This window comes from Acomys russatus, chromosome 11, assembly GCF_903995435.1.
Source record: "Acomys russatus chromosome 11, mAcoRus1.1, whole genome shotgun sequence".
Classification (NCBI taxonomy): domain Eukaryota; kingdom Metazoa; phylum Chordata; class Mammalia; order Rodentia; family Muridae; genus Acomys; species Acomys russatus.
In genome coordinates this window covers 16,152,460-16,161,473 of record NC_067147.1, presented here as the reverse complement: position 1 = coordinate 16,161,473, position 9,014 = coordinate 16,152,460, and the positions used below count along the sequence as shown (strand labels likewise).

Here is a 9,014-nt window from a genome sequence, read left to right as displayed (position 1 = left end):
CCATTCCTCCCTCCCTCCCACTTCCCCCCTACTCCCCTCCCCTATGTCTGTGACTGAGGGAGACCTCCTCCTCCTGTATATGCTCATAGGGTATCGAGTCTCTTCTTGGTGACCTGTTATCCTTCCTCTGAGTGCCACCAGGCCTCCCCATCAAGGGGACGTGGTCAAAAATGGGGCACCAGAGTTTGTATGAAAGTCAGACACCACTCTCCACTCAACGGTGGAGAATGTCTGCAGTGTCTAATTGCTCATAGGGTTTTTTTTTTTTGCTAATTTATTTTTTTATTAATTTATTCTTGTTACATCTCAATGTTTATCCCATCCCTTGTATCCTCCCATTCCTCCCCCCGCCCCATTTTCCCATTATTCCCTTCCCCTATGACTGTTCCTGAGGGGGATTACCTCCCCCTATATATTCTCATAGGGTATCAAGTCTCTTCTTGGCTACCTGCTGTCCTTCCTCGGCCTTTTGGCTAAGATCAAGTGTAGTATCTGTTCTTATCAGTTTAATATCTGTTTTAGTTTTTTAGAACCCTAATTGTTAATAGAAGGAATAGGTTGTTCACTGAAAGGATGCCACAGAAGGAATAGTACCATGGATGAAAATATGTTTTTATCTTCATCATATTTCATATAGTTACTATTTAAATTATGGAGCAGAATAAAATCCTGTTACTTCAATTGAGAATGAATGAATTTTTAAAATATTCCACCAGCTATAATTAACTTTAAAATTTTCCCAGTTAACAGATTTCTTTAGTAATTTAACTACCATTCCAATCCACTTCGTTATATGGCAGGACATTTAAAATACATTGACCAAAGCTTAATTGACAATAAAAATCCTGTTAACTTTTGAAAAATTATAGTCATTTATAAAAGTGCTTTGTGGATAGTCTGGGATGGTGCTTTGTGGATAGTCTGGGATGGTATTTTTAAAAATGCTTTCCTACAACTTTGTGCCATACATACAATGTCAACCAGACTTTTCTTTCTTTCTTTCTTTCTTTTTTTCTTTCTATTAATTGAACATTTTTATTTTTTACATATGAATTTATATTATTAAATGTATATACAATAAACTACCTATAGCAAGAAGAACCATGACACAACCAGAAATTATATAAATGTTGCATTCATAATGTTTTGCCATTTTGTATTTGACAGCCTTGAAGAAAACATCTTTCCTATCCTAGTGAGTCTAAACTTCTTAATGTAGATCAATCTCCATCATCTCTTGTCATTATCAACTTAAAATATCTACCTAGACCTAAAAGCATCTTAACCCCTAAATAACTAAGCTTCCTTGTAAAACTATGTTATCTGATCTTCAACTCCATCAGAGACTTAAGAAGGAATAAACTTGATTACCTGCGTATACTGGGAGTGCAGGTTAGTAACTTTTCAAATAAGAAGACGACAAAGACCGTTTGCTGCCTGAACAGTCACCCAAAACTCTCTATAATGTTGGAGCATCTTCCTCAGGCTTCTGGCCCAATATATCTGATAGACATATTTGTGAGGAAGGAACTATTGAGGACTTGCTGACCCTGTCTTGGCAGAGTTTGGCCATTGACTCTGCCTGAACCCAAGCTTGCCCCTTTTTAAGCAGAGTTTCTTATCCAATGATAAAAATGAGTATTCTAGTTTTACCTGGGGGTCACTATGAAGAATGCAAGTCTAGAGATGTCAAGGAAAATAAGAAAAAAGAAACCTAAGTTTTATACAATAGATTTCTTCCTTTGTACCTTTACTATCAGTACTATATATATATTACTATGTATATATCAGTACTATATATGTGTATATATATATACATATATATAGTATATAGCAAGTCTTTTGTATTTCCTGCTTCACAATTATGTCTTCCAAAATATAGTGGACCAGAGGCTGAAGATGATGCTCTAATGTTATAGAGAGAGATTGGGTGACTGGTCATGCAAAAACCGTCTCTGTCATCTCTTAGTTTTGGAGACTACTTGCCTACACTTCCTTTTTAAGTAGTAATTTTATTACTTCTCAAGTCACTGATGGGGTTGAAGACTGGGTAGTTATAGATTCACAGTCAGGCTTAAGTTGTTTAGGACTTAAGAATGTTTCAAGGTGTAGAAAGATGTATTTTAAGTTAAAAAATACAAGATATGACAGAGAATAGTTTAGGTACAAAACTTTAACATCATCTAGATGTGATAGTATTTTCAAGGCTGCCAAATACAAATGAGCTAAATATTTTGTATGTAACTTCTATGTATTGCTTTCCTGATTGTTTTATAATCGCTCTTACTGTGTGTAGTTTATTATAAATAAATTAAAAAGAGAGAAAAAATGATTACTACTGTATTGATTAATCTATTAACGTTAGAGGCTAGGCCTGGATCATGAACCACGTGTATGCTGTGGAGCAGATGAGTAAATCCTTTTTCTCCTCAGTTGCACAGGGGCAGTAAATCCTTGTGAGTTCCGGCTCACACATTGCCTGTTTCAAAATGATCTGAGTGTTCTGATATAACATATGTCTACACTTCCTGGAGTTTAAATAAACTGAGTTCTATATAGCTCACAGACCTCTGATCAAATTTCTATGGGTGGGGAAAAACTCTGGGTTGAGACAGATGGCTTCTTTCACACTGTTTGTTGTCATTACATTTGTTTTTTCCTTGCTCAATCCATATCCAAATCAATCTGCTTGGAAACGATGCAACACTAAACTTGGGTATCACTTGAAGCAACGTGTTTGAAGATGCAATATAATGTTCAACTATTAAGAGTAGTAATACACAGTTTGAGCATGTTAATCTCAGGAGAGGAGAATAACACTTTGGCAATATGGTTAAAATGATACCTACAAAAAGCCTCATGGAGTCAACATATATATATCTGGGTTCAAATTTTCTCTACATGAGAAATGTTTCAGTGAGTGGGAAGAATTTCAGCACACTCAAGTTTAGGTATATCATAGGAAAAACTTGTTATATTGTATTTAGAAATTTACAGAACAGAATACATACATTACCTCTAGATTATCAAAAATTCAAATTTTCATTAAGTAATTCTTGAAATTACAAGGTCAAATCCAACATCTAACACAGAACAGATAAAATGTGTAGTTTCAGGAAATGAAATTTACAAATATCTGAAAGGACTAAACATGAGCTTGATTCTAAGAATAAATAAGCTCAATACATATATACTGTGTTTATTACCTTTGTTTAAATTTCTCGATGGTTTCTTGAATCTTTTCATGAACCTTTCCCTCATTAATGAGTCACAGCATTGTCTGAAAGTAGAGTCACTGATCCTTCCCTTTCGATGTCAGAAGACAATATGCTTCAGTTATGTTTTGTATAGTTGTATTTACAGCTCTGACAATTAGTACAGGACAAGCAACCATTGCACTAAAGGCTGTGGTCATCCGCTGGATAATGTTCTCTGTTACAAAGATTTAGTTCCCAGCCTTTGATCAAGCCTTTATTGCACAGACTAATCAGTGACCCTTCTTCTATCACATTCTGAATTCTTACATCCGATGTCTTGTAAATAGAGGTACTGCAAGATCAGGAGATAAGAGATATTCCCCACAAGTAAGTGAAATTCATGATAGAGAAATTAAACTGGCAGCTTGCAGCACTTAACCTTCTTAGTAGTTACATAAAGAAACCCAGCGATGCTTCTGGGAATAAGATAGCGAGGCTAATAATTTAACTTCTCAAGTAACAAGGTATTTGTCCTTTTGGGAAGACTGTAAAAACATATGCTAGGCTTCTGTAAAATAGCAAAGAAAGAAATCCTCTGTGCTTGTGTACATTAAACACATACACATGAGGTTATTCTTTATTAAAACATTCCACAAGCATGAATTACCAATAATAATGTGCAAAACCTTTCAACACACACACTTATGGAGCTTATACACTGAGTGACAAGGTATAAAATTAATTAAACAGAACATTTCAACAAGGATTCTGGTAAGCTATGTTAGACAAGAAGAACTTATCACGAAAGCAATATGTAACACTGTATCACCATCATGTAATTGGATACGTGCACGACACTGATGTGTACCTGTCATCTCCAACACAGTCATACAATAGAAAATAGACACACAAGCAGTGCAAACGCAAGCTAAAGAATTCCTATTTCTTTTTACAGCTTTGAACCTCTTGTAATCTTAGGGAACCATTATGGTTATTTTTATTTCATTCATTTACTTCTTATTTCTTATCTCTTTAGCTCCAGTATACACAAATTTATTTGTACTTAGATTGATTAAGCCACCGGTTTTTATTTTCCATGCCTTACCTAAGAGACAAATAATCAGAGAAAGAATAATGCTGTGTCTGGCAAACAAAGAAGTGACAATGAATTTGACATTCTGAACTCCCAATGTATTTTAGTTCACTAACACAAATATTCTGAGAGTCATTTTGTTATAACCTCTTTACACTTGAATAAATGAGCATCTCGCTGTAGCTTCAAAATACTGTTAGACATATATAGGTTTTTGATACTGTTATTAACCTGTGAACACACTGAGCTGATAATGTGTATGTTTGATGATCGATTTACTGATAATTTCACTTTAAGATAATTGGATTTGTATATATTTGAAGGCACAAAAATATTCTTGATTTTTATCAAAGAACTAGCATTCCAGCAGAGGAAGAATACATGATTAACTAAAGGATAGTGCTAAGCAAGCATTTACATATTTCAACAAGAATTTGTTGGACACCTTTTACTGTGCTCAGGAAGAAGATCCATAAACACCCAGGTTTTTGCATATCATAGAGTTTATATTCTGCTGATATAAGGCCCATTAAGTAATTGAAAGTATTGATTAAAGTAATCTATATTCTGTTGTGGTTAATTTAGAAGTGGGGCCTAATAAATGCTTTTATTAGCCCTATAATCACTATTACAGCAATATTTTCTAACCCACTATCAATAAGTGCGCACGCGCGCGCGCGCGCACGCGCACACACACACACACACACACACACACACACACACCTGTTATATTTTAAAATAGCCTTGCTTCACCCGTGGCAGGACAGACATTAATCACCTAAACTACATTTAATATCAGGCAAATATCCCATACCTTGCCCTAATCCTACTCCACGTGCTTCTAATAATTCCTATTGAACTACCTACCATCCATAATCTGAAATACTTGTTAATGTTCAGTCATCTGGGCTGAATCTTGCATCCACACCAGCCATGTGCGTCTTCACTGCCTGACCTGTGATGGCAGCAGGCTCTTCCTTCTTCCTCTCTCTCTTCCAGTCTCTCACAGCTTCTCTTCTCAAGAACCTCTCTATCTGACCAGCTGGAGGACTTAGCTACACCTATCCAAGCCTAAAGGTTCTTGTTTTTGTTTTTAAAATTGTCAACACCTTTACTCATCAGGGAAATGCAAAAAGAAAAAAAAAAAGCTACTTTGATATTTTATTAACCCAAGTCAAAATGGTTAAGACTAATCAAACAAGTGATAGCTCATGCTACTGTGGATCTGGGGAACTCTCATCCATTGCTGGTATGAGTACAAACTTGTATAGTCATTATTGAAATCAGTGCGGTGATTTCCTCAGAATCACCTCAATATTTACCTATACAACTCTTGGTTAGATATGCAAAGATTGCATCCTAGTACAGAGACACTTGTTCAACCATGTTCATTAGCTGCGTGTTTTAATGACAGAATGGCTTCTATCATATCTCAAAAGTAAACAGAACTCCCCAAATAAACAATTGAAGATGAAGTGACCAAAGGAAAGTAGAAAGTACAGTTTTTTCCCAGGCAAATTGTGTGTTTAATTTTTAGGGAACTCCTGGAAGCTCGCAGGATCCAATTTGAGAAGTCATTGTATGCAAAATTATACTGCCAGATTTGGTGCATAAAAAGAACTTTATCATAAAGACAAAAAATAATGAAATGGAAGAAATCTTAAGAGAATGATGCCCCATTTTCCCTAAGGAAGGTTGGGTAGATTTTTGATTGCTTTCTTGGGTGATAGATGTTTATTTTCATTGGGAGTTGGTTATAAGCTATTATTGCTTTATTTAGAGAGAAAACATGGGAAGATAAGAGACTCAAATCATATGCTATGTACGAGAATTGAGAAAGAATGCTGAGCCTGTACTGTGTAGTCCTTAAATACTTCCAGAGAGGAATGCAGGCTGAGTCACCTGAACAGGACTCTTCAGTGTACAATCAGGGGCTGAAGGTTGGAATCAGGTAGAGAGCCTCTTTCCTTCAGTTAGTAAGTGGTTCACTTTGCCTGGGATATGGGGACCTGGGTAATATGGGGTGTTAAAGGACGCAGTGATGAATAGGCAGTGATATCACAAGTTGATTCTTATATCTCAAGAATAGATTTGATTTCATCCTTTGGATGTGACAACACTTAGACTAAATAGAATTTAGAGTTGTTAAAAAATTTACCCTTACTTGTTTATGTGTGGCTGTATGTGTCTGGGTATGGAGTGATGAAGGCAACACTTGGGAATCATTTTCTCCCTTTTGCGTGTGGGTTCTGAGAATGAAACTCAGGTCATAAGACTTGGATACATGACAGGTATTGTGAGAGGCTTTCTCTGAAATATGATTTGTTCCCTGAATAAAGATCAGTAAAATGTGAAAAAAAATCAGTGTAAAGCATTTTCACAAATGCTTAAATATGTATACACTTAATTTCACAGTGTTGACACTCACATGAAAATATCTAGGTTGCAGAGTAAATCCATGAACATCTCAGGTGAAATTTATTTTCTCATCTAGATAATATGTATTTTCAGGTTATCCTTTTTGAAAAGATATTACCTCTGCTTTGTTCTACTTCTTCTTCTTTCTTTTTTTTCTTACAATAATAATGAATCATTATATTTTAGCTTTTGGGTTTTTAAATTTTTGAATTTGAACTAAGATTACATGAATTATGAACATGAAGTGAAAGAAACATAAATCTTACTGGAGAGATGGGGTAAAATGTGCCTACTTTTTTTCATGTAAAAAATCTGTTTATCCAACATTATAGGGTATGAATAAATGTTCTCTATACAAGGTGCTCATTTTCATAATATTATGAACTTATTTACATTCTAAATCATTTCCAAATTGCATGCAATTATTGGAAACCATTTCAGTGTGCTTATTATTTTATTGCCCAACACTGGCTAATTAACCCTTGGTATTCTCAGCTAGTCCTTCACATTATGTAATATAGAATTGCAAAAATATGAACGTCCGTGTTAACGACTATGCAATAGTCAAGATGGTGATGTATAAATATATATTTGAAAAGGAAAAGAAAAGGAAGAAATGTGTGCCACTTCTTGGCTTCTTTGTTTTCTCTGTATAGCCGGGATTCCAGTCAGGGAAGGCTGCACCCGCTCTGGATAGATCACCCACAGCATCCCAAGACAATAGTTTATAGGCAAATAAGGAATGCTGAGAGAAAGAGATAGAGTCCTTCCCAGCAATGAGCCCATTAACTGGTTATACTATAGTAAATGTCATCTTTAACATCATATACAAGCAGCACTGAATGTTTATATATATAAACGTGTGTGTGTATAAAACATAAAATATATCGTTTGTATTATACATTATTAAATATACTCATACACATTAATATACACAATATACTGATACATTATTAAATATAGTTTATTTGTTATATTAACACTAATATATACAATATATTAATATATTATATAATATGTATTTGTGTGTGTGTGTGTGTGTGTGTGTGTGTGTACCATAGCAAAGAAAATGAGGCCATGTATTTGGGAGGGCTCAAGGTCCTGCCTTGGGGTGAGGGAAGGGATTGAAGAAGCATGGCTGCAAAAGCGAAGAGGAAAGGAAGTGGAGGAATGAGTCAGGCATGGAGATAGGGACGAATTTACAGCCAGACTGACCAGCAGTCAGAGTGATTCTTTATTTATACAGAGCTCAGTAGGCAGGGATATCTGCATGTTTTTCCAAAACATAGATCATGTCACTTTTGTGCTCAAACACGTGTTTTAACTTCTGCTTGGTCATGAGTTTAATCATCATTGATAAACCGTGACAGAAAAATTATCTTTTACAATCATTTTTCCTTATTAACCCCATAACCCAACTTTAACAATATTGAAATTTCAAGGGAACTAGACAGAAGAAAGATCTCCAAGCCAACCTTGGCAGAGTGTTATGTCCCAAGCACTATATTATCAACTTTTAATAGTCAGAGTGCAAATTGTCACAAGGCCCAAGAAATATCTTCAGGCCAAACTTGTCACAGTTATTGTTCAATTTCTTCTATAATCTTAGTATTCTTTGTTTCTTGGTCATAGGACACCAGAGTGTCCCTGTATGAGTTGACTTTTTATAAGAAAGGGAAGTCTTAATATTTTATTCTTTTATCAATTATCCACACAATCCTTTGTCCATCAGCATAAGAAAGAGGCTTTTAATTTGATCTGGTGACAACTTCTCTAGCCTACCAAATATTATTTACCTTTATAAATTTACTCTGTTTTGATTATCTTGTTCCTGAGTAAGGGGCATCCAGGCAAATGCGTGAAAGGCTATCTTTGAGTCAGAGCCTCACAAGGATGTCTCTGATAGAATTATTTGAGTCACAGCCTCCAGGGCATAGGAAGTCCTTCAAGTAGAGCCAGATAAAGATCTCTCCCTAAAAGTGTGGTGGCTAGTGGTCAGTACACCCATGGGGAAATTGAGAAGCAGTCCGGGGAGAGGAAAAAAAAGATTCATAATATTATTTTTGTGAATCCAATATCTCCTGGATGAACAAATAATAAAAGACTCCAAACATGTAACACGTAGAGATAAGGCCTAAGAGTGGGTCACTGGACCATAGTTATTTCATCTCTCAGCTTAGCTTTGTTGGAGCTTTGTCAAACAGCTGGGCTGGCTTTATGACCTTCACTGCTCTCATTAGATATGCCTGTGCCAGGGGCCCATATGAGGGCTTGGAGAGAGGAAATGGAAGGTGGGATATGATGCA

At 35.6% G+C, this 9,014-nt stretch overlaps 1 pseudogene; it reads left to right on the top strand.

The window, feature by feature from the left end:
• Positions 1–453: 453 nt before the first annotated feature.
• On the top strand, positions 454–571 carry LOC127196040 (uncharacterized; annotated as a pseudogene).
• Positions 572–9,014: the final 8,443 nt, after the last annotated feature.